We start from the raw sequence: 23,307 nt of genomic DNA, 5'->3' as shown, positions 1-23,307 counted from the left end.
GAAAATGGCGAGAGAGTGACACACACACAACCCCCAGACTCCACGGACTCTCCATCTCCTGCTCTCTGCCCTGTAAGGAACATAGGCCCCACCCCCTCCACCCTTACTGTGTTCGGGGTCAGCCATTCTAGCGGGGTGAGGTGTCCCCTTGTGGGTGCGATTGGCACTTCCCGGAGGGCTGTGCATACTGAAAACCATTTCCTGGGCTCACTGTCATTTGCATTCTTCTTCTGATGCCAGTGGGCAAGGGGAGGTCCCCGAACACTGATGGGACCTCGACTCCAGCCAGTGAATTCAAGGACCAGTAGGAAATAGAGAAATGACAGAGATTTATTGTAAAAGGAAAAGTACATACTGCAGTGAAGGGAGTGCAGGGAAACTCAAGAGAGAGGTGCAAGGGGGTTTGTGACTGTCACCTTTCTGGGTTTCTTCAACCAAGGAGTGGAATATTTATAAAAATTCCTGGAAGAAGGTGGAGATTTCTCAGAACTGTGGTGCAACCCATTTTCACACCAAAAATGGGTATTCTCAGAGCTGCTAGGGAGCTGGCTGTTGGGTGTTTAGTATGTTAATCAGCATGTGATGAGGTCCCAGGTGAAACCTAGGTCAAATCCGGGGCCATGTTGGGTCCACTAGTTCTTAGTCGGCTTGGTCCACATGCCGTTTTGCAGCATCTTATCAGTCCAGAGCCTCTGCAGATACTTCAATGGATTCTTTTTGCTTGTCACCTGAAACTGCTGCCTAAAATTTTCTATTGTTTTGAGACCATAATGTAGTGTACCTGACTCACTTTTGAGAAATGTCTGTTCAAATTCATTGCATATATTTAAATTGGGTTATTGCACTTCATAACATTGATCTGTAAGAGTTCTTTACATATTCAGCATACCAGTCCCTCACCAGACATATGATTTTTAAATATTTTCTCTCATTCTGTAAGGTTTTTTTTTTAACCTTCTAAATGGAGTCCTTTTTGAAGCACAGAAGTTTTGCATTTGCATGAAATGAAATTAAACTACCTTGTATTTTGCCATTTGTGCTATTGGTATACAGTACTTAAGAAGCCTTTGCTAAATCTGAGGTCACAAACATTTACTGCTGTATTTTCTTCTGAGACTTTCATAGTTTCATGTTTTAGGAGGACATCTGGCATTCATGAAGAGCTACTTTTTGTGTGTGCTGTAAGGAAGGGGTATGCTTCATTCTTCCGCATGTGCCATCCAGTTGTCCCAGCACCATTCACTGTAGTGTAGGATGCACCTGCGCAACCTCCTGTCCCTTCCTCCTGCACTTGGCTTCAGAAGTGCATCCTGCTGAATGGTTCTTCCAGGGTTTCCACCAATGAAATCTCCTCATGTGAATCCCATGTAGGCATCTGCTTCTCAGAGGACCTGGATTAAGGAGTGGATTCAACAGATCAAATTATATTTCATAAGATGGAACTTTCTGAGAATACTGACACTAAACAGACCCCTGAATACCTCAAAATTAAGAAATTGCATAAATTGATCATTGTGGTTCCACAAGTCTCCTGTCAACTTAGCTTATTGGTGTTTAACTTTTTTTCTTACATCTGCTGTTTTTGCTGCCGTTGTTGTTGTTTTCTTTGAGACAGGCTCTCACTCTGTCACCCAGTCTGGAGTGCAGTGGCACCACCACAACTGCCTGCAACCTCAAACTCCCAGGCTCAAGTGATCCTCCCACCCTTGCCTCCTGAGGAGCTGGGACTACAGTCATGTGCTACTACCCTTGTTCTATTTTAAAATTTTCTGTACAGACAGGGTCTCACTCTGTTGCCATGGCTGATCTCCAACTCCTAGCCTCAAGCGATCCTCCCGCATGGGCCTCCCAAATTTCTGAGATTACAGGCATGAGCCACCCCTCCTGGCCCAAAAAGTTATTGCATTTGAGTTTTTACTTTTCACATGGTTGTAAGACATTATGTAGATTTTTTAAATCCTGTGTAAGTAATTTGGGTAATGCTATACAATAAAATGTTTCTTTCATTATGTAGATTTTTAAAATCCTGTATAAGTAATTTGGGTAATGCTATACAATAAAATATTTCTTTCAGCCACAGATTCCTAAAAATAGAAGTAGCATTAAAATGTGCTACATTTGTCAAATCTGGAAAATGTTTCAAATCTTTAAGGTGATTCTGACCTCTCATTTTGATTGACACAGTAATCCATAAAAACAAGTAAAGCACCCACTCTGACCTGGAAGGGGTAAAGAGGTAAAAGTATTGATAAGTGACACCCTCTTTTGTAGACATGACCCAACCTAAATATCTCATGACCCACAAAAGAGGGTCCTGTGCTCCCCGCTTCTCCAGATTTCCATGCAGTCCTGAAGCACTCTCTGGCTGTCTCTGCAAGTGGCTACACAGCTCCTCCTGGTCTCTGTGGGGCTCCTAGGCTCCAGATCCTCTACGCCAAGGGGCTATCATGCTCACCAGTTCCCAACAAGGGTGCACCCCACCGTGGGAGGTGGAAGAGACCAGGTGTAGCTGCTCCTGCCCCTACCCCTCTCCTGATCAGCCAATCTTAATAGGAGGAAGGAGTAGGGATGAGTGGAGCCATGAGGGTTGGTGCTGGAAAGAACAGAAATGAAGACCTTTGTCTAATCCCCTGAGCTATGGGGATCCCTTTCTGAGTTCTAGCAGCCCTGGGATAGTCTGATTATTAGATTCCTCTGATGTGTCTTAAATCCTATCATATGGCAGCCACCGTGCTAGGTGCTGGGTTTACACGTGGGTGATGGATGTGTCCAGTCCTCAAGGCATGTAGAATCCAGGGACAGAAACAAACAGCCATGCAGCTGCTGCTTATGTGATGTCCTTGAGTTGGTTGGGGCTATCAGAGGGCAGAAGAGGGGGTGACTCATTCTGCCTGGGGAGTTGCATGGAGGCTTCTTGAGAGGTGGCATTTCAGACTGTTCTTATAGGAATAGGAAGAATACAGTGCGGCCAGGTGGGAGGAGAAGATAGGACACACAGCAGAGGGATAAGCATGAGCGGGAGGCCAGGGGATGCAAATATCACGGAAATTTGCGGAGCTGTGAGAAGTCTGCAGTAATCAACCCTCAGTTCCTGAAGGAGACTTTTCCCACAGGGAGGAGGGAATGTCAGGAGAGAAGATAGGGAAGGCGAGGTGGGCAGGAACCTCCCTGGAGTCCCCGTCTCCATCCACAGCAAATCAACCAGGAAATCAATTCACCATTCATGCATGCATGTTATCACACACACACACAGACATGCATGCACACACACACACACACAGACATGCATGCATAGTTTCTCACCTCCCCACCACACATGCACACACACACACTCACCCGAACACACACACATACACAAATGCAAGCAGAAATACAGAGACAGACACACACATACACGTGCACACACAAAGACACATAAACACTAGGGAGAACCTGGTTGTCATCTCAAGAGTTGTTATGTCTGGCCCATCCTGCCCACTTACCTGTAACCTTGGGTGCTGTCTCCCAGCTCATGAAGGATTTCTGAAGCCATCAAACAGGATGTTACTGTGTGATCTTAAACACTCAGACAGCTCCTCACTCTGATCTTCCTTCTTGGTCCCCTTGGTCCTGTGATAAAGCAGTGTCCTGTTGGTTTTCACTGCAGCAAAAAAGAACCCTCTCCCCTTGGGCAGAACTCCTGGGCCACCAGAGCACACCCCTCTGCTCTTTGCTGTCAGAGCATCTTGATCTGCAGGGTGGGAGGAACTGCCCCAACCCCTAAAAAGGAACCATTTATTGACCCCCTCATCCACCATGATGTCAACGTCTGTTTTGTCTTCTCTGTAAGCCCTTGGCTGTGGATCCCAAGCTGTGTGCCAAGGAGCTCAGGACACAAATTCACTGTAAGCAATCCCTCTGGGCTTACTGAACTATTTGAAAGATGAGAAGTGCTATCTTCTGGACACTGCTAGGAAGTACTACTCCAAGGTATTTTATAGTTTCATCATTAGACTATGCAACATTGCTTTAGATGTCATGGTATTTTTACAATCTATGATTTCAACAGTTGCTGTGATAAAAAAAAATGAACCCCTGCAAAAATTGGTATGAAATAAGAAATGATGGTGGCTGTGCCCAATCTGCTTCCAAGGTTTGAGAAGTTGCTCAATGCCCAGCAGACACACATGTCAATTAGTAAACACTTGTGCTTATTTAAGAATGAAATAGGGGCAATTCATGTGGAGGTCAGAGTAGAAACAGGTGTGAGAGGATCCAGCAGAAGAAAATATGGCTGCCAAAGAGTTCGAGCCCATTGGCAAGTTTGGCCTGGCCTTGGCTGTTGCAGGAGGTGTGGTGAACTCTGCCTTATATAATGTGGATGCTGGGCACAGAGCTGTCATCTTTGACCCATTCCGTGGAGTACAGGACATTGTGGTAGGGAAAGGACTCACTTTCTCCTTCCATGGGTACAGAAACCAATGATCTTTGACTGCCATTTTCGACCATGTACTATGCCAGTCAACACTGGTAGCAAACATTTACAGAATGTCAACATCACACTGCACATCCTCTTCTGGCCCATTGCTAGCCAGCTTTCTCCCATCTTCACCAGCATCGGAGAGGACTATGATGAGCTTGTGCTGCTGTCCATCAGGACCGAGATCCTCAAGTTAGTGGTGGCTCACTTTGTTGCTGAACTAATCACCCAGAGAGAGCTGGTCTCCAGGCAGGTGAGTGACGACCATACAGAGTGAGCAGTCATCTTTGGGCTTATCCTGGACGAAGTGTCCTGGACCCATCTGACCTTCAGGAAGGAGTTCACAGAAGCAATGGAAGCCAAACTTGTGGCTCAGCAGGAAGCAGAGAGGGCCAGATTTGTGGTGGGAAAGGCTGAGCAGCAGAAAAAGGCAGCCATCATCTCTGCAGAGGGTGACTCCAAGGAAGCTGAGCTGATTGCCAACTCACTGGCCACCGCAGGGGACGGCCTGATGGAACCTTGCAAGCTGGAAGCTGTGGAGGACACCGCGTACCAGCTCTCACTCTCTTGGAACATCACCTACCTGCCGGCGGCGCAGTCCATGCTCCTCCAGCTGCCCCAGTGAGAGCCCACCCTGCCTGCGCCTCCCTGGGTCAACTGGCCACCGACCCGATGATTCTTAACACTGCTTTCCTTCTACCTCTTTCCTGGAAATCACTGTGAAATTTCATGATTGGCTTAAAGTGAAGAAAATAAAGGTAAAATCACTTCAGATCTCTAATTAGTCTATCAAATGAAACTCATTCTTCTCACATCCATCACTTTTTCATCTATCTCCCTACCAAAAATTGCCAAGTGCCTATGCAAACTGACTTTAGGTCCCAATTCGGGGCCTGCTGGAGCTCTGGCCTGGGCACCAGCAGTTGGCAGCACACAGCCAGGGCAGGACAGTGGGTGACGGACTGGGGAACACAGGTGTCTGCCTGGGCCCACATGTGGCCTCCATCCTGTTGCTGATGGAAGATTTGCAGACGAGGGCACACGTGGCTGAACTGAGAAGGCAGGCCTCCATCTTCCCAGTGGTTCCTGCACAGATGCTGCTGAAGAGAGATGCCGGGGAGGGGCAGAAAGGATGTGGTCCCTCTCTTACTGTAAGGCCAATTCTCTCGAACTGTGCAACCAGCAGAAGCAGGTGTGTGTGAACTGGACACAGATGGAAGAATCTGCCCCTGTTGAGGTGGGTGGGCCTGATTGTTGCCCCCCAGGGTCCTAAAACTTGGATGGACTTGGACAGTGAGGAGGCCTGGACTGAGATGTGAGTCCTGTCGAAGACTTCCTCTCTATCCCCCACCTTGGTCCCTTTCACATACCCAATGGAATTCCAACTTGAAGGATTGTATACTGTTGGGGTTAGATGTGCTGCCAAGGATATGTCTGACCTGCGTTCCTGGCTCCCTCGTTCAGAGACTGCCCTTCTCAAGGACTCTGTGCCTGCTCTGGGAAGGAAACAACTGTGGGAAGGAAACAAATGTGTATAAACTGCTGTCAATTAATGATCCCCGGCCCTTTCAGCTCAAAAATTTAAAAAAATGAAATAAACATACCACTTTTTCAATTCATGTGAAATATTTTCTTAAATCATGATTAAATTGCTTGGTGATAAATAGATTGTTTGGTCCTAATTACTTACAAAATATGTTCTCCGGTATTTCTTTTTTGTTTATTTTGTTTTGCTTTTTTGAGAGAGTCTCGCTCCGTCCCCAGGTTGGAGTGCAGTGGCACAATCTCGGCTCAGTGCAACCTCTATCTCCTGGATTCAAGTGATTTTCCTGCCTCAGCCTCCTGAGTGTGACTACAGGAACGCCTCACCATGCCCAGCTAATTTTTGTACTTTTAGTAAAGACAGGGTTTCACCATGTTGGCCAGGATGTTCTTGATCTCCTGACCTCGTGATCCACTCACCTTGGCCTCCCAAAGTGCTGGGATTACAGATGTGAGCCACCACACCCAGACTTTCTGGATTTTCCCTGGACCACTCCAGGCTATATTCACCGGCTCTGCCTCCTGCGGGAATGCTCACCTCCTTGAAGCCAGGACTCACAGATCACCTTCTTGGGAAACCTTCCTGTTCAGACTACTGAGGAGCTGGGGGCTCCCCTCCCAGTCTTCCTCCCCACAACCTTGTTCCCTGCCTCCTGAATCATTTGTCACCTTCCTACGTCCGATGCAATGCACCTGCTCATTATGTTCACCTGCTGTCCTCACTGCAGCAGGGATTTTATCTGTTTTCCTCAGGGAAGCATCTGTAGCACAGTCCATTGTTGGTTCTGAGGCTGTACTTACCCTGTGAGTGAATAAATGAGAGGCAGTGATTGGGGCAGGGGCCTCTTTCTTGTTCATTCACTCACTACACTTTAGATGGTAACTTGGGACATGGTGGGACCAGTGTTTTCTGGGCACAGTAAGTCAGAATATATTGTGAAAACAAGAAGTAGAAAGAAATGTTAGGTGGAAGCATATGAATTTTCAAGTAGGAGTTGGGAAGAGTGAGAAAAAAAAACAATCAGGAAAGGGGCAAAGTTGGCTTGGTTGTAGCTAACATGGTGGAGAAACGCAGCTCTCTGCACTAGAAACTGGGTGCTGTTAGGTTCCTCTGCAATGCCGAGACCTCTGTACAACCTGCCCTGCGTCCTCCTCTCTCCTGAGGCTGAATGCAGCTCCTGTGCCTTCATTGCCAAGGAAGCCACAGTCTCAGGTCAGAGGAAGGGCTGTGTGGACAGTAGAAAAGGAGGAGGTGGGTGCAGAAGGGGACGCTTGGAAGCAATGACTTCTGGAGGATAAACAATATCACCGGAAAATATGACAAAAAAGAAAGGTATAAAGAACAAGGTGGAAATCATCTGAAATTCCATTGCGCAGTGTTCAATGTTAGGATTCTGGTGCAATCATATGTAATTTTTATAAAATTATGATCATACACCTTAGAATTATTTTAAATGACTAGAGTGTGTATTTTTAGAGCAGGTATAGAGTTCATAGTGCAGTGCTCTCTCGCTCCTGTCACTTCATTACTTTTTGGCCTCATGTCATTTTAATTATTTATTCATTTTTTATTTCAATTCTTATTGTAAAGGGTACACATGCAGATTTGTCACATGGGTCAATTGTGGGAGGCTGAGGCTCGGGGCCCCAGTGATCCCATCACTCAGCCAGTAAGCATAGTACCCAACAGGTGGTTCTTCAGTCCATGTTCCCCTCCCCCCTCCCGTCTGGTGATCTCCAGTGTCTCCATCTTTACATTCATGTGTATTCAATGTTTAGCTCCCACTTGTAAATGGGAACATGCAGCATGTGGTTTTCTACTTCTGTGTTAGGTCGCTTATGATAATGGCCTCCAGGTCCATCCATGATGCTGGAAAGAACTTCATTTTGTTGTCTTTCATGGCTGCACAGATTTTCATGGTGTATGTGGACCACATTTTCTTCATTCAATCCAATCTCACACAGTGACATCCTCTCACTGTGGGTTCAGGACACAAGAGGGGGAAATAATTTAGCCTAGGGAGGTGTGATATCATGTGTCAACCTGGAAGGTGATTTGGATGAGATTGATGTTTAAATTGGTGAATGTTGAGTAAAGCAGATTACCCCTGTAAGGAGGTCAGCTTGAATCTAATTAGTGGAAGTCTTGAAAACATCTAAAAGATTGACCTCTCCAAAAAAGAAAAATTCTCCAGCAGACTGCACGTGCCCCATCAGCTCTCCTGGGTCTCCAGCCGGGTGGCCCACACTGCAGATTGTTGGCTTGCCAGTTGCATACTGGTGATAGGCAATTTCTCTCTCTCTCTCTCTCTCTCTCTCTCTCTCTCTCTCTCTCTCTCTCTCTCCAGAGGATGTGCCAGAACGGAAAGCCTGGTGGCAAGAAGATAGTACCAGGAGTAGGCCAGGAGGGTTTTACCATAGAGGATCAGAGAAGAAGAGATGTCAGGAAGTGAGAAGGGACAGGGAGGATGTGTGGGAAATTCCTATTACAGTCATGAGTTCCAGGCAGAAAATCCATGGAAACATACATACACACATAAACAGATACAGACACACATGCACACATATAGTGCATACACATACACACACCTAGGCAGCTAAGACAGCTGATCTAATCTCAGAATAGCTGTTAAGCCTTTTTTCTGACTCACCTCCTGCCAGCTCCTGAATTCAAGTGAGGGTCAGGGCCTGTGAACCTGAATGACCCCAGCTCCTGTTTTGGGCTGAGCTGCTTCAGACTCTAGAAGGACCTAGGAGTTGCCTGCAGGAGAGGAGAAGGCAGGAGAAGCTGCCTAAAGCAGAGAACAGAGGGTGAGAGGGAAACACCTGGAGGCCCTGGCTTCGGAGGAGGAGAAGAAACCATAATGGATTTATTGAGGTATTTATATCTTTACATCAGTTTCTGAGAAGTACATTTTTCTTAAGTTCCTATTTTCAACTAGTAAAAAAAAAAAAAAAAAAAATTGAAACAAGCAAGAATTGCAAAGTATTTGCAAGCAGAATCCAGAGAACTTCTCTGCCTGCACTATTTGAGAGCGAGCTGCCACGCTGATGCCTCATCTTTAATGACACCACCTCATGCCCCATACTTTAGTGTTCTTCCTACAAACCACGACACTCTCCTAATAAGCACAATACAATCACCAAAACAGATTTCATATTCCTACATTACATCCATCTCATGCTCAGACATCACTCAAAATTCACCAGTTGTTTTGATTATGTTTTACAGGCAAGGATCTGATGGATTTAGGCATTTTTTATCTACTTATTTTACTGAAAATATAGATCAGGGTGTTTTATTTGCCCCATTATTTGACCTCTGTATTTCTGGAAATATGAGGAGAGATTTGGATTGATGCAGTACTTCTTATTGTGTGTCACTCAGAAGTCCTCATTAATATATTTGAAAGATTTAACATCTTTTTATCCAGCATTTTGGTTGCTTAATTTTTTGCTAGTTCAGATGTTCTAGTCTGTCATAGAAAGAGAAATCGAACACCAACGTGAGAAAACATGCTGTACTTCAGTGGAATGTTTTATTGCTAACTTTTTATTATGAAAACAACAGTAAAGTAAACAACCAAATATCTTCATGCTTTCTAGAACGTGCTTGGAGCCTGGAACTGACTCAGATTGCCGAGTAGTGAAATGAGTACAGCGTACACTATCCTGGATACCACCTGAGTCTATGTCAAAGGAATCATTCAATAAAGACTCCTACCCACAATGGGAGAGGTCTCTCCACTTCCTGCCCACCACCTGGTGTAGACAGATTTAAACACTTGTCAGTAGAATGGGTGTGAGAGGGCATTTCATTGTTCTTTCATGGGTGTTATCTTGATTATGTGGGACATGTCAAATCTTTCATGGGCTTCTTCAGAATCTCTGAACTGCTCATGGCATTTGACCAATCTTAGGAGAATTAGATATATTCTTATTTATTTGTGGCAGTTTTTTATACACTCCAAATCTGATCTTTTGTCCACAGGGGAATAAAACAACTCTTAGAAAGAGAGATTAATCTGATGTGGGGATTATTTCTTATAGAAGTAGGTGTGGTCAGGGCTGAGGAATGACAAGGAGCATCACTGCCCAGGCTGTAGTATGCTGGAGCCAAACCAGAATAAGTCAGTTTTTTTTTTTTTTTTTTTTTTTGAGACAGAGTTTTATTGCCCAGGCAGGAGTGCAGTGGTGTGATCTCGGCTCACTGCAACCTCTGCCTCCGGGGTTCAAGCGAGTCTCCTGCCTCAGCCTCCCAAGTAGCTGGAGAGCTGGGACTACAGGCGCCCACCACCATGCCTGGCTAATTTTGTATTTTTAGTAGAGACGGGGTTTCTCCATTTTGGTCAGGCTGGTCGCGAACTCCCAACCTCAGGTGATCCACCCACCTTGGCCTCCCAAAGTGCTAGGATTACAGGCGTGAGCCATTGTGCCCAGCCCGTCATGTTTTTTAAGAATAGGAACATTGATGTCTGTCCAGGGTATCAGGACAATGTTCAAGACTGACGGTCAGAGGACCTGTAATTTAGAAGTATTGTTATCTTCTTCCCAAACAGTCTAGCGGAATCTCTAGTTTAGAAGTATCGTTAGGTTACCTTCTTCCCAAATAGCCTAGCGGAATCTCTAGTTCATTACTCGATCACATGAGGAAAGAATGAAATTCCATTAATTCTCTACTGGATTATAACACGAAATTTGAAAGCCAATAAATATTTTAGAAAATGGGATTTTTGGCCAGGTGCGGTGGCTCACACTTGTAATCCCAGCACTTTGGGAGGCAGAGGCAGGTAGATCACGAGGTCAAGGAGATCGAGACTATCCTGGCTAACACAGTGAAACCCCGTCTCTACTAAAAATACAAAAAAAAAAAAAAAAAAAAAAATTAGCAGGGTGTGGCGGCAGGTGTTTGCAGTCACAGCTACTCGGGAGGCTGAGGCAGGAGAATGGCAGGAACACAGGAGGCTTGCAGCGAGCCCAGATCACTCCACAGCATTCCAGGCTGGGCTACAGAATGAGACTCCGTCCCTCAAAAAAACAAAAAAAAATAGAGATTTTTAACTAAATATCAGTAGCAGATAAATTACTAAAGGAAAGAATCATGGCTTTATATTTTCTTATGAACAAATTAGAAAATTCTGATTCAGGACATGTAAAGAATCCCTGGTGTTCTGAAGTCAGCCATGGTATTTTAGTGGCAATGCTTTAGAAGAACAAAATCATAGTTTAGAGAAGCATCTGCTTTTCCACAACCAAAGAAGATGACAGAAAATGTTCTTTTGGTTGAGATTTCTTTTTCACTAAGTTAAAACTTTAAGTGCAAAGATTCTTCCATTAGGTAGCACAAGAGAAAATGGCAAAGCATTTCAAGAAATTCCAGCGATAGGATTATTGCCAAAGGGATTAAATCTCATGAGATGCTGAGTCTATGGCATCATCCTGATCTGCTGGAGGCCTCTGGATTTGCTAAGTCTTGAATTCCTGGTGATCTAGAAACGAGGAGTGGGTGACGGGCAGGCTGTCAGGAGAGTTTGGGTGCACACCTGTAATCCCAGCTACTCTGGAAGCTGAGGCAGGAGAATTGCTTGAACCTGGAAAGCACAGGTGGCAGTAAGCTGAGATCGTGCCATTGCACTTCAGCCTGGGTGACAGAGTGAGACTTTGTCTCAAATAATAATAATAAAAGAAAAAGACAAAAATTCAGACAACTAAAGGGAAAATGGGCAATAGAGTTGAACCAGCCCTTCACAGAAGAGGAAATGTGAAGAAATGACCAATAAAAACATGAAGAGGGTCTCAGCCTAACAGGATGAGGTATCACGTGACACCCACCAAACTGGCAAAAATCCCACAATCCAGTAAATGAAACGGTTGGGGAGAATGGAGAGCAACAAGAACATTCAGCCCCTGATAAGAATGGTTGTGAACTTTTTGTTGTTGTTGTATTCTTGTATATGAAAGGATGTGTGTTGTGGGTTATGAGGAAAATTATATTTATTACCAGGGAGGAAATTTTAAAAATTGAAAGCTACTGACCAGAAGAAACTTGCATTTGTGTATAAAAGAAATGCTCAAGAACGTTCTAGCAACACAGTCCTAAGGGCCCCAACCTGGCCAAACACTCATCAACAGGAAAATAGAGACATTTCCCATGTTCCCCTCATAGCACGGGAGATCACGCAGCAATGAAAATGAATCACGTCAATGTGGATGGGTCTCAGGAAGAGAATGGAGGACAAAAATAGACATTGAGCAAATGCTCAGACCCAATGCATTTACACAAAAGAATTCCTTCACATCAAAGTTCAAAAACTGCAGCTGAGGCAACAGAGCAAGACCCTGTCTCAAAGACAACAGAAAGTTCAAAAACTAAATGGCATATTGTTTAGGGATGTACACATACATGGTGAAAGAAACATACTATGAAAAAAAGTACTGGAATAATAAAGACTAAAGCAAAAAATGATTCCCTCTGTAGAAGGGAAGGGACTGGGATTCAGGAGGGGCCTCCAGGGAGCATCCAAAGTTAAGTCTCTTTAGATTCTATTCCCTAAACTTGGTGGAGGTCCTGGGTGTCCAACGCATTGATATTCTTTATACCTTACCCATATTATACAAATACATTTTTCTATTCAATATTTAGAAGACAGTTATAAACAAGATCCATTAAATAACAAGATGGCAGATCCACATCAGGAAGGAACATCAGGAACAGCCATAGTGTTCCATCCATGGAACCTCACCATGGATACCCTTGTGCTTATGGGCCTGGTCTCCTCTCAAGATACGGTCAGTTGGTCAGTTGTCGGGGATCTGAGGCCACACTCATCATAGCAGAGAGGCAGGATCAGCTGGGTCAGGGTCCTTCTGTGACACCTACTGTATCACCAGGCCGTGCAAAGTGACTCAGCTGCCAGAACTTACAGAATATCATTCTGCACCAAAACCTCACAGGAAAAATGGTAAGTTCTCAGTTTCTCCATTAACAGCAACTCTCAGATTAATCTCTGTCCTCCATTGCTTCTCCATGAAACAAGATCTTACAGCTTTGCTTGGGTCTATTTTTCAATTCATTTTTAATTTTACTAACTGATTGAAAAAATATATATATATACACACATATATATAGTGTGTGTGTGTAATTTTGTCTCAGTCAGGATAACGATGGTTTAATTTCTATTATATTATTACCAACATCATTTAGTTTTTTTAAGCTTTTCAATTCCTAAGGGTATTAATCATTGTCTTTCTGTCTCATGAGACAGAAAACAAATCCAAACTGTGTAAGAGGAAAAAGAATGTATTAATCACTGGAATTGAGAAGCTCCCAAGCTTAACTTGCTCGGGGTACAGCTACATCTACAGTTTTAAGTGGTGTCCTGTAACCCTCTCTCTCTCTGCTTCCCCAGATTTGGCTCCATGTTTAGCTCCATGACCCTCAGACTTAAACAGCAGTACTGCCTCCTCCCAAGATCTCCAGCTCCCCAGCTCCCCAACCCTTAAACTTAAACTGTAGCACCAGCTTCTCCTCAGGTCTCCAGCTCCACTATCCTCAAACTACAACGGCAGCACCAGCTCCCCTCCAGCTCAATGATTCTCAGACTTGAGAGGCAGCAGTGGCTCCTCCCCAAGGCTCCAGCTTCAAGATCCTCAATTAGAACAGCAGCACTGGCTACTCCCTAAGTCTCCAACTCCCTGACCCTCAAACCTCAACTGTAGCACTGGCTCCTCCCCAGGGCCAGTAGCTCCACGACCCTCAGACTTACATGGTGGTAGCACTAGCTCCTCCCTAGGTCTCCAGCTCCACAACCATAAAACTTGAACTGCAGCACCAGCTCCCCTCCAGTCTCCAGCTCCACGATCCTCAAACTACGACAGCAGCAGTGGCTCTTCCCTAGATCTCCAGCTCAGTGACTCTCAGACTTGAGAGGCAGCACCAGCACCTCTCCAAGGCTCCAGCTCCACGACCTTCCGATTTAAACAGCGGTAGCACCAGCTCCTGTCCGTGTCTTCAGTTCCATGATCCTTAAACTAGAACAGCAGCCTCCTCCCTGGGTTTCCAGCTCCGTGAACCTAAGACATGAATGGCAGCACAGGCTCCTCCCCAGGGCTCCAGCTCCAGGACTCACAGATTTGAACGGCAGCAACAACTCTTCCCCAGATCTCCAGCTCCATGACCCTCAGACATGAAGAGCAGCACTGGCCTCTCCCCGGGTCTCCAGCTCCACAACCCTCAGACATGAACAGCAGCACCAGCCTCTCCCCGGCTCTCCAGCTCCACAACCCTCAGACATGAACAGCAGCACCAGCTCCTCCTTAGGTCTCTAGCTTCACCACCCTCAAACTTGAATTGCAGCATCAGCACCTACCTGGGTCTCCAGCTCCACAACCCTCAGACAGCAACAGCAACACTGGTTCCTTCCTGGATCTCCAGCTCAACGACTCTCAGACTTGAAAGGCAGCACCAGCTCCTCACAAAGGCTCCAGCTCCAAGACCCTCAAACTAGAACAGCAGTAGCAGCTGCACGCTGGGTCTCCAACTCCACAACCCTCAAAGTAGAATAGCAGCACTGGCTCCTCCCTGAGTCTCCAGCTCCTCAAGTCTGAGGGTGAAAGAGCTGGAGACCCGGGGAGGAGCCAGTGCTACTGTTCTAGTTAGAGGGTCATGGATCTGGAGACCCGGAGAGGAGCTGCTGCTGCTCTTCTAGTTTGAGGGTGGTGGATCTGGAGACCCAAGGTGCAGCCGGGGCTGCTGTTCTAGTGAGAGTCATGGAGCTGGAGACCTGGGGAGGAGCTGCTGCTGCTGTTCTAGTTTGAAGGTCGGGGAAGTGGAGACCCAAGGAGGAGCCATTTGAACAGCAGCACTGGCTTCTCCCTGGGTATCAGGCTCCACGACCCTCAAAATTTAAAAGCGGTAGTACTGGCTTCTCCCTGGGTTTCCAGCTATACAACCCCCAAACATGAACAGCAGCAGCACCAGCTCCTCCCTGGGTCTCCAACTCCATGACCCTAAAAATAGAAAGGCATCACCAGCTCCTTCCTGGATCTCCAGCTCCCAAACCCTCAAACTTCAACTGAAGCACCGGATCCTACCCACAGTTGAACAGCAGCATGGACTCCTCCCACAACCTCCAGATCCACAACCCCCTGACTTAAATAGTGGTAGCACCAGCTCCTTCCTAGGTCTCTAGCTCCATGACCCTCAAACTACACAGCGGCATTGGCTCCTCCTTAGGTCTCCAGCTCCACGATCCTCAAACTACACAGCAACAGTGGCTCCTCCCTGGGTCTACAGCTCCATGATCCTCACATTAGAACACCAGAACTAGCTCCTCCCCGCTCTCCAGCTCACGACCCCCAGACTTGAACAGCAGCAGCAGCTCCTCCCTGGGTCTCCAGTTCCATGACCCTCAGCCTTAAACCACAGCAGCACCAGCTCCTCCTGGGTCTCGAGCTCCACAACCCTCAAACTAGAACAACAAAGTTCCTCCCTGGGTCTTCACCTCCACAACCTCACACTAGAACAGAAGCACCAGCTCCTCCCTGAGTCTCCAGCTCCACGAGCCTCAAACTAGAACACCACCACCAGCCCCTCCCTTGGTCTACACCTCCACCAGCCTTTGAATTAAACAACAGAAGCACCAGCTCCTCACCGGGTCTCTAGCTCCATGACCCTTACACTAGAACAGCAGCACCGGCTCATCCCAAGTTCTCCAGTTCCATAAACTAAAATTTAAACAACAGCAACACCAGCTCTTCCTTGGGTCTCCAGCTCCACAACTCTCAAACTAAAACAATAATGCTCATTTCTAGGTTTCCACTCCATGCACCTCACACTACAACAGCAACACCAGCTCCTCCCCAGGTCTCCAGCTCCATGAACTCCAAAGTAGAACAAAAACACCAGCTCCTTCCCAGGTCTCCAGCTCCACAATCCTCAAACTAGAACAACACCAGCTCCTCCCTGGTTCTTCAGCTCTACAATCCTCAAACTAGAACCACACTGCTCCTTCCTGGGTCTGCAGCTCCACAAACCTCAAACAAGGGCAACACAGCTCCTCCCAGGATCTCCAGCTCCATAACATTCAAACTAGTACAACACAAGCTCCTCCTCAAGTCTCCAGCTCCACCACTCTATAACTGGAATAACACTGGCTCCTCCTTGGGTCTCCAGCTCCACGACTCTAAAACTACAAAAAACAATGGCTCCTCCCTGGGTCTCCAGCTCCATGACCTTAAAACAAGAACAATACCACTCCTCCCCAGGTCTCCAGGTCCACAACCTGAAAACTAGTACAACGCCGGCTCCTCCCCGAGTTTCCAGCTCCACGATCCTTAAACTAGAACAACAGCGCTCCTCCCTGGGTCTGCAGATTCACAACCCTCAAACTAAAAAAACAACGGCTGCTCCCCGGGTCTCCAGCTCCACGACTCTCAAACTAGAACAAAACTGGCTTCTCCCCAGGTCTCCAACTTCACGACACTCAAACCAGAACAACAGCACCAGCTCCTCCCCGGGTCTCCGGCTCCACGACCCTCAAACTAGAAGAACACCGGCTCCTCCTCGGATCTCTAGCTCCATGACCCTCAAAGGAGATCAACACTGGCTCCTCCCCAGGTTTCCAGCTCCATGACCCTCAAACTAGAACAACAGCACCAGCTCCTCCCTGGACCTTTAGCTCAACGACTCTCAGACTTGAAAGGCAGCCCGAACTCCTCCCCAAGACTCCAGCTCCAGCACCCTCAGATTTGAACAGCGGTAGCACCAGCTCCTGTCTGGGTCTCCAGCTCCATGACCCTCAAACTAGAATGGCAGCAGCAGCTCCTCCCGGATCTTCAGCTCCACGACCCTAAGACATCAGTGGCAGCACCAGCTCCTCACCAGGGCTCCAGCTCCATGATTCTTAAACTAGAACACCACCACCAGCTCCTCCCCAGGCCTCCAGCTCCAGGACCCTCAGACTTGAATGGCGGCATTGGTTCCTCCCTAGATCTCCAGCTCCACAATCCTCAAACTAAAACAGCATCACCAGCTCCTCCCTGGGCCTCCAGCTCCACAACCCTCAAACTACAACAGCAACATAAGCTCCTCCCTGGACCCCCAGTTCAGTGACTCTCAGACTTGAAAGGCAGCACCGCTCCTCCCCAAGGCTCCACCAGCTCCATCACCCTCAGATTTGAACAGCAGTAGCACCAGCTCCTCCCTGGGTTTCCAGCTCCTCAACCCTCAAACTAGAACAGCAGCACCAGCTCCATCCGGATCTCCAGCTCCAAGACCCTAATACATCAGTGGCAGCACTGGTTCTTTCCCAGGGCTCCAGTTCCATGATCCTCAGACTAGAACAGCAGCACCAGCTCCTCCCTGAGTCTCCAGCTCCATGACCCTCAAACTAGAACAACACCAGTCCTCCCCAGGTCCCCAGCTCCATGACCGTCATGAACAATCCCTTCTTATGAAATTCAGCAGTAAAGAAAACTGCAGAGAAAGTGAATGAATAAATGTTTTGCTTTCAAATTGATATTTCTTTTATGTTCACAAAAGTCAGGAAACTTTTCTACTTTCCCCAACCTTGCAATCTACTTATGTTCAAATGTAAGATAGAAATCCACCATTTGAAATGACCTTTAAAAACGTAGTAATTTTTGCCAGGTGCAGTGGCTCACACTTGTAATCCCAGCACTTTGGGAGGCCGAAGCAGGTGGATCATGAGGTCAGGAGATCAAGACTATCCTGGCTAACATGGTGAAACTCTGTCTCTACTAAAAATACAAAAAAATTAGCTGGGCGTGGTGGCGGGTGCCTATAGTCCCAGCTACTCAAGAGGCTGAGGCAGAAGAATGGCGTGAAGCCAGGAGGCGGAGCTTGAAGTGAACCGAGATGGCACCACTGCACTCAAGCCTGGGTGACAGAGCGAGACTCCGTCTCAAATAAATAAATAAAAATGTAAAAACCTTAGTAATTTTTTAAATATTATATTATTTCACAGTTGTAGAAACGATCTTATTTCTCTCTGCCTGTGCAGAAGTCTTATGAACATTCAAACTATGAATTCAGTTTGTTGAGGTTCCCAGAATACATATTAGCCCCAAACGTTACTGCTCTCCTTAAAATCTTCTAACATGTTGCCATCACCTGAGCATAAATGCCAGCTCCCATCCACAGCCTACAGTGCCCAGCACAGCCCTGCCCTCTGCCCTGGCCTTACGGTCTCCCATCTGCTGTTACTTTCCTGCTGGACAGGCCTCTGTCAGTTCCTCAAACCACACAGGCGCAGGCCTGACTCTGGGTCTTTGCCTCTGCTGTACGCTCTGTACCCTCTGCATGAGGTCCCTTGCCCTGGCTCCCATCCTCTTCTCAACCTGCTCAGCTCCAGCCTGCTGGTCGCCCCTCAGATCAATGAACACATGATGTCCTCCCCATATAGGCCTTTGCACATGCTGTTCTCTGTGCCTGAAACACTTTCCCCTCTCACCATCTGGGTTCAGTTTTCTAATTGCCATTCTTCTTTGGACTCTCCACTGAAATATTGCTCCCTGCCCGCCCCCATCACTTGGATTTAACCTTGGTTAGGTTGACTGCCTATCTCTTGACTCCAGGTAGCTAGATGCTATCCTAGCACTTGAAACTTTCCCATTGCAGCATTTTGTACACTCAGAATTATTCCATCAGGTTGGTGCAGAAGTCATCTTGGCTTTTGCCATTACTTTTAATGAACTGCAGGACCGGCTCCTTCCCGCTTTTTGTTGCCATTACTTTTAATGGCAAAAACCGGGATTACTGCTGCACCAACCTAATAGAATAATTTATATTTATTCATCCGTCATCTGTCTTCCCTTCTAGAAAGTAAGCTCTGTGAGATTAGGGACCAAATCAACTCAAATCACTCCACCTTCCTAGCACACTGTTTGTCAATAATTATTTACTGACTGACTGATAGAGAAATATCTTCATTGTTGCTGGGATGAGCTGCATATCATGACATGCCCCTTTGAAAGTTCATGTCATGGACAGTTAGCATTTGTTTTTCACTCCTGCACCCATGGCTTGGCTGGGCTTAGGCTGATCTAGTCTGGGCTTGACTCCAGGCTGAGGGTTGTAACCATGTGTGCTCCACATGCCTCTCCTCCTGCAGTTGGAGCCGCAGTTCCCTGGGGCACGCTCATCTTGTGGGAAAAATCACGAGCATTAGAGGGCAGGCCTGGCAGCGCCGACACATTCCAGGCTAATGCTTGTGCGGTGTCTATGAAAATCTCATTGGCATAAGAAAGTCACCCAGCCACAAGCAATGCCCTATGGGATGGATAAGTCTATCCACCCTCCCTCAGGCCCTGACAAGGATGTGGCTGTGTCACACTCTTACAGGGAGAGTGAAATATTGAGGGACATTAAATCACCTACAGCAAGAAATGTCAGCCTCTGTGTCCCCACGCTGGAATCATTCTTCACCAGTGGTTTCACCTGAGCTGACTTCCCTTTGCAATCAATGGTTGGTGTCTGCAGGTTTAGGCCAATGCTGTTCCCTGTGGAGGACAGAGAAGCTTCAACTGGCCTTCAACAGTTGGGAAGAACAAGATATTAGGTTGGCGCAAAACAACCACAAGCCCCAGGTGGCCTGTGCCCAGTGAGACAGGAGAGGGGCAGTGAAGAACTGTGGGAGCTCAGGGAAGCTTGCATACCCAGCCGCTTGCCCCCATCTCTGCTTTTTTATTTTTTATTTTTATCTTTTTTTGAGACAGGGTTTGGCTCTGTCACCCAGGCTGGAGTGCAATGGTGCGATCTTGGCTTACTGCAATCTCTGCGTCCCTAGCTCAAGCAATCCTCCCACCTCAGCCTCCCCAGTGGCTGGGACCACAGGTGCATGCCACCACACCCAGGTAAATGTTTTTTTTTTTTTTTTTTTTTTTTTTTTTTTTGTAGAGATAGGGTTTTGCTGTGTTGCGCGGGCTGGTCTTGAACTCCTGGGCTCAAGCATTCCACCCACCTCAGCCTCCCAAATTGCTGGGATTACAGATGTGAGTCACTGAGCCCTGTCTGCTTTATTTTTCTTTTCAGTACTTGGAACCTTCTATTTTACTAAGTACACGTGTTTTTCTTTCTTCTTTGTCTTTCCTAGAATAGGAGCTTAATTTAATGTGGGCAGGGATTTTTGTTTATCTCATTTATCACGGTATCCCCAGTCCCTGGGACAGTGTCTGGCACATGAATGGTGTGTTCTAAATGAATATTTTTAACATATAAATAAATGAAATATCATGCAAGAGAAAGCGAGTATTTGGAACTCACTCATCAACAGAAGGAAAAAGCCAAAGACCTTTAGCCTGTCCCTACCTCTGAACGCACCCCACCCCAGAGAAGCCAGCACAGAAAAATGAGGAACCAAGATGGAGAAGGGAGCAGGTGGTGCCTGCCTCCTCAGCTAAAGACCCCTGAGGCTTAGGTTGAACTTGAGCTGGAGAAGGGACTAATCTAGGAACTGGGTGTGAGATTAAAGTTTAGATTTGTCTGGCCTGGATTTTGTAACACCTAAACACGAGGTATTCCATTCGTTTTTGTTTCTGTTTTTGTTTTTTTGAATCAGAGTCTTGCTCTGTCGCACAGGCTGGAGTGCAGTGGCTCAATCTAGGCTGACTGCAACATCTGCCTCCCGGGTTCAATCCTCCCACCTCAGCCTCCCAAGTAGCTGAGATGACAGGCGCCCACCACCACACCCAGCTAATTTTTGTATTTTTAGTAAAGACTGGTTTCGCCATGTTGGCCAGGCTGATTTGGAACTTTTGACCTCAGGTGATCCATCCGCCTCGGCCTCCCAAAGTGCTGGGATTACAGACATGAACCACTGCGCCTGGCCCCTGTCCATTTCTTTAGGCACATTGAGATAGGGAAGTCGGAAGCGTGCATGGGGTGGGGATGCCTGCAGTTTCAAGAAACAGCCTGGGAACGGGCACAGAAACTCACCATCCCGTTTTATCACAGGCAAGTAAGTAGCGCAGAGCAGCACAAACTAAGAGCCTGCCTGCATGATCAACGAATGGGGTGGGGACTGCTAGAGACTCTGCCCTATGCAGATGGCACACCTGGTCCTAACCGGTTCTTCAGGCCCTATGGAGATAAGACACCCCCTCCTACTTAGCCCATTTATAAAAACCCTGACGTTTGTTTCTATAACCTGGCAAATCGTTCGGGACCCCTCTCTGTGACAGACAGCTCTTCTTTCCTTTCGCCTATGAAACTCCTGCTCCAATCTCACTAGGTGGATGCACGTCCCCGTCCTTGATTTCCTTGGCGGCCAGATCAAGAATCTTGGCATTTATCGCAGACAACGAGCTGTTTTACTGCCGTTCCTTTCTGGCCTCGTTTCTGCCACTGTGTTTTCTCGAGCGGGGAGAAGCAACCCCAGGGACGCGACGTGGCCAGAAGGAGCCCCTGCGCGGGGAATGGAGAAGGGTACAGGCGCAGTCAGAAAGGCCTTCCTCCCCGACGCCCTCCCCTCTTTCTCCGACCCATTCCTGGAACTCACCGGCTCGCGCGGTCCAGGAACTGTCCCGCAGCAGAGACAGAGCCGGAACGCAATGAAGGAACGTGGGGCCCTCAGTCAGCTCCTTTGGGACCCGGACCTTGTGACGGAATGCCGAGGACACCGCTGTTTACCCCGTGGAGGAAATGTCGGAGCCTCCCGCAGAGCCGTCCCGGGCTTTGGTCACCCGGGTGGAGCCACAGCGCAGAGAAACGCCCTGACGTTTCACTCTGCCTGTCTCCTGCTTCCCATTCTTCCCAGGAGATCATTTCACTTTATCGTTTTGCAAATCTTTTCTTCCACTTGCGCGCTGCTTCTTTATGTTTTTAAATGCGTGTTTCACAAAGAGCAGGGCTTGGGTTTTGTACTTTCTCTGTGGTGTTCGTTTTTGTGTGTCTGGGGGTGGTGAAATCGGGTCGGAGTCGCTCTAGGGTCATTTTTGCGTTTTGCCTCTTGCGCGCCTCGGCGTCCCCGGATTTCAGCCGCAAAAGACTTGCGTGGAAAGTTAGTTCCGGGGGGTTTCAGTCCTGCCCTGCCGCGTACCTTCTGGTTCCGCGCGCTCCTCCCTGGACCGCAGCTGCGCCCGGGCTCTGGCCCCCACTAGCCTGATACCCCTCAGGGGCGCCCTGCTGCAGCCGATGTCCAATCAGGAGGGACCCGGCCCCGGGCGGGTCGCAGCGGGCGGAAACGCCTTTGGAAGACGTAGGAGTACTAGCCCATCGTGGCAGAGATAAGTTTTTTTCCTCAGGCTTGAGGTGAGGGGAAATCAGAGGTGACTGCTGGTTTCCTCCCACAGCCTGGTGCGGTGGGCGGGGAGGATTTTTTTTTTTTTTTTTTTTTGAGGCGGAGTCTCGCTCTGTCGCCCGGTCTGGAGTGCAGTGGCCAGATCTCAGCTCACTGCAAGCTCCGCCTCCCGGGTTTACGCCATTCTCCTGCCTCAGCCTCCCGAGTAGCTGGGACTACAGGCGCCCGCCACCTCGCCCGGCTAGTTTTTGTATTTTTAGTAGAGACGGGGTTTCACCGTGTTAGCCAGGATGGTCTCGATCTCCTGACCTCGTGATCCGCCCGTCTCGGCCTCCCAAAGTGCTGGGATTACAGGCTTGAGCCACCGCGCCCGGCCGCGGGGAGGATTTTACACCTGACTCCTGCGGAGACGTCACCTTCCAGCTGGGGTCCTTGGAGCTCCAACAGCGCGACTCCCGCTCGGATCCCCCTCCTGCTTTCTTTGAGGCTGCTGGTGGGCGGCGCCCGTCGTGACCCATTTGGTCCTGAGGGTCCACGGGTCGGGTCAGGAGCTTCTAATCGTCCCCTTCCCGACCCCGTCGCTTGGAGGACAGGGCCCTTGGTTCCTCGGCTGGGCTGGGGTTTCTTCCAGGATGGACGTCCTGAGGCTGAGAAAGGCCCGAGACGTGTGGAAAAGTAGAGATTCAGAGAGAGGACGGGAGAAAGGGAAGGAGAAGCAGGTGGCAGGAGAACCAGAAGAAACCCCAACTCCGAAAATAGGGAGAGGGTGCCACAGGGACAACCCGCCCCCTACCCCCCGGCCCAGGTTAGTCAGGGTTCTCCAGAGGGACTGCCCCAATAGGATATAGGTATATGTATATGAAAGGGAGTTTATTAGGGAAAATTGGTGCACACGATTTCAAGGCAAAGTCCAATGGTAGACCATCTGCAAGCTGGGGAGGAGACAAACCAGCAGAGGTCAGTCCAAGTCAGAAAGCTTCAAAACCGGGGAAGGTCACAGGGCAGCCTTTATCCCCTGCCAAAGCTCCCAGAGACCCCAGAAGTCGG

The 23,307-nt window shown here is 47.9% G+C and overlaps 1 long non-coding RNA gene and 1 pseudogene across 1 annotated transcript; one reads left to right on the top strand and one right to left on the bottom strand.

The window, feature by feature from the left end:
* Window positions 1–334: 334 nt before the first annotated feature.
* LOC115897007 lies at window positions 335–21,925 on the bottom strand. The gene is made up of 3 exons (XR_004056974.1): window positions 21,520–21,925; window positions 3,483–3,609; window positions 335–1,391 (listed from the first exon to the last, which is right to left on the bottom strand). It is a non-coding gene; the product is annotated as an uncharacterized LOC115897007 (long non-coding RNA).
* LOC104678342 lies at window positions 4,270–5,084 on the top strand (annotated as a pseudogene).
* Window positions 21,926–23,307: the final 1,382 nt, after the last annotated feature.

Source organism: Rhinopithecus roxellana, chromosome 4, assembly GCF_007565055.1.
Source record: "Rhinopithecus roxellana isolate Shanxi Qingling chromosome 4, ASM756505v1, whole genome shotgun sequence".
Taxonomy (NCBI): Eukaryota; Metazoa; Chordata; class Mammalia; order Primates; family Cercopithecidae; genus Rhinopithecus; species Rhinopithecus roxellana.
The sequence above is the reverse complement of the archived record's forward strand: the minus strand, read 5'-3'. Positions and strand labels throughout refer to the sequence as shown.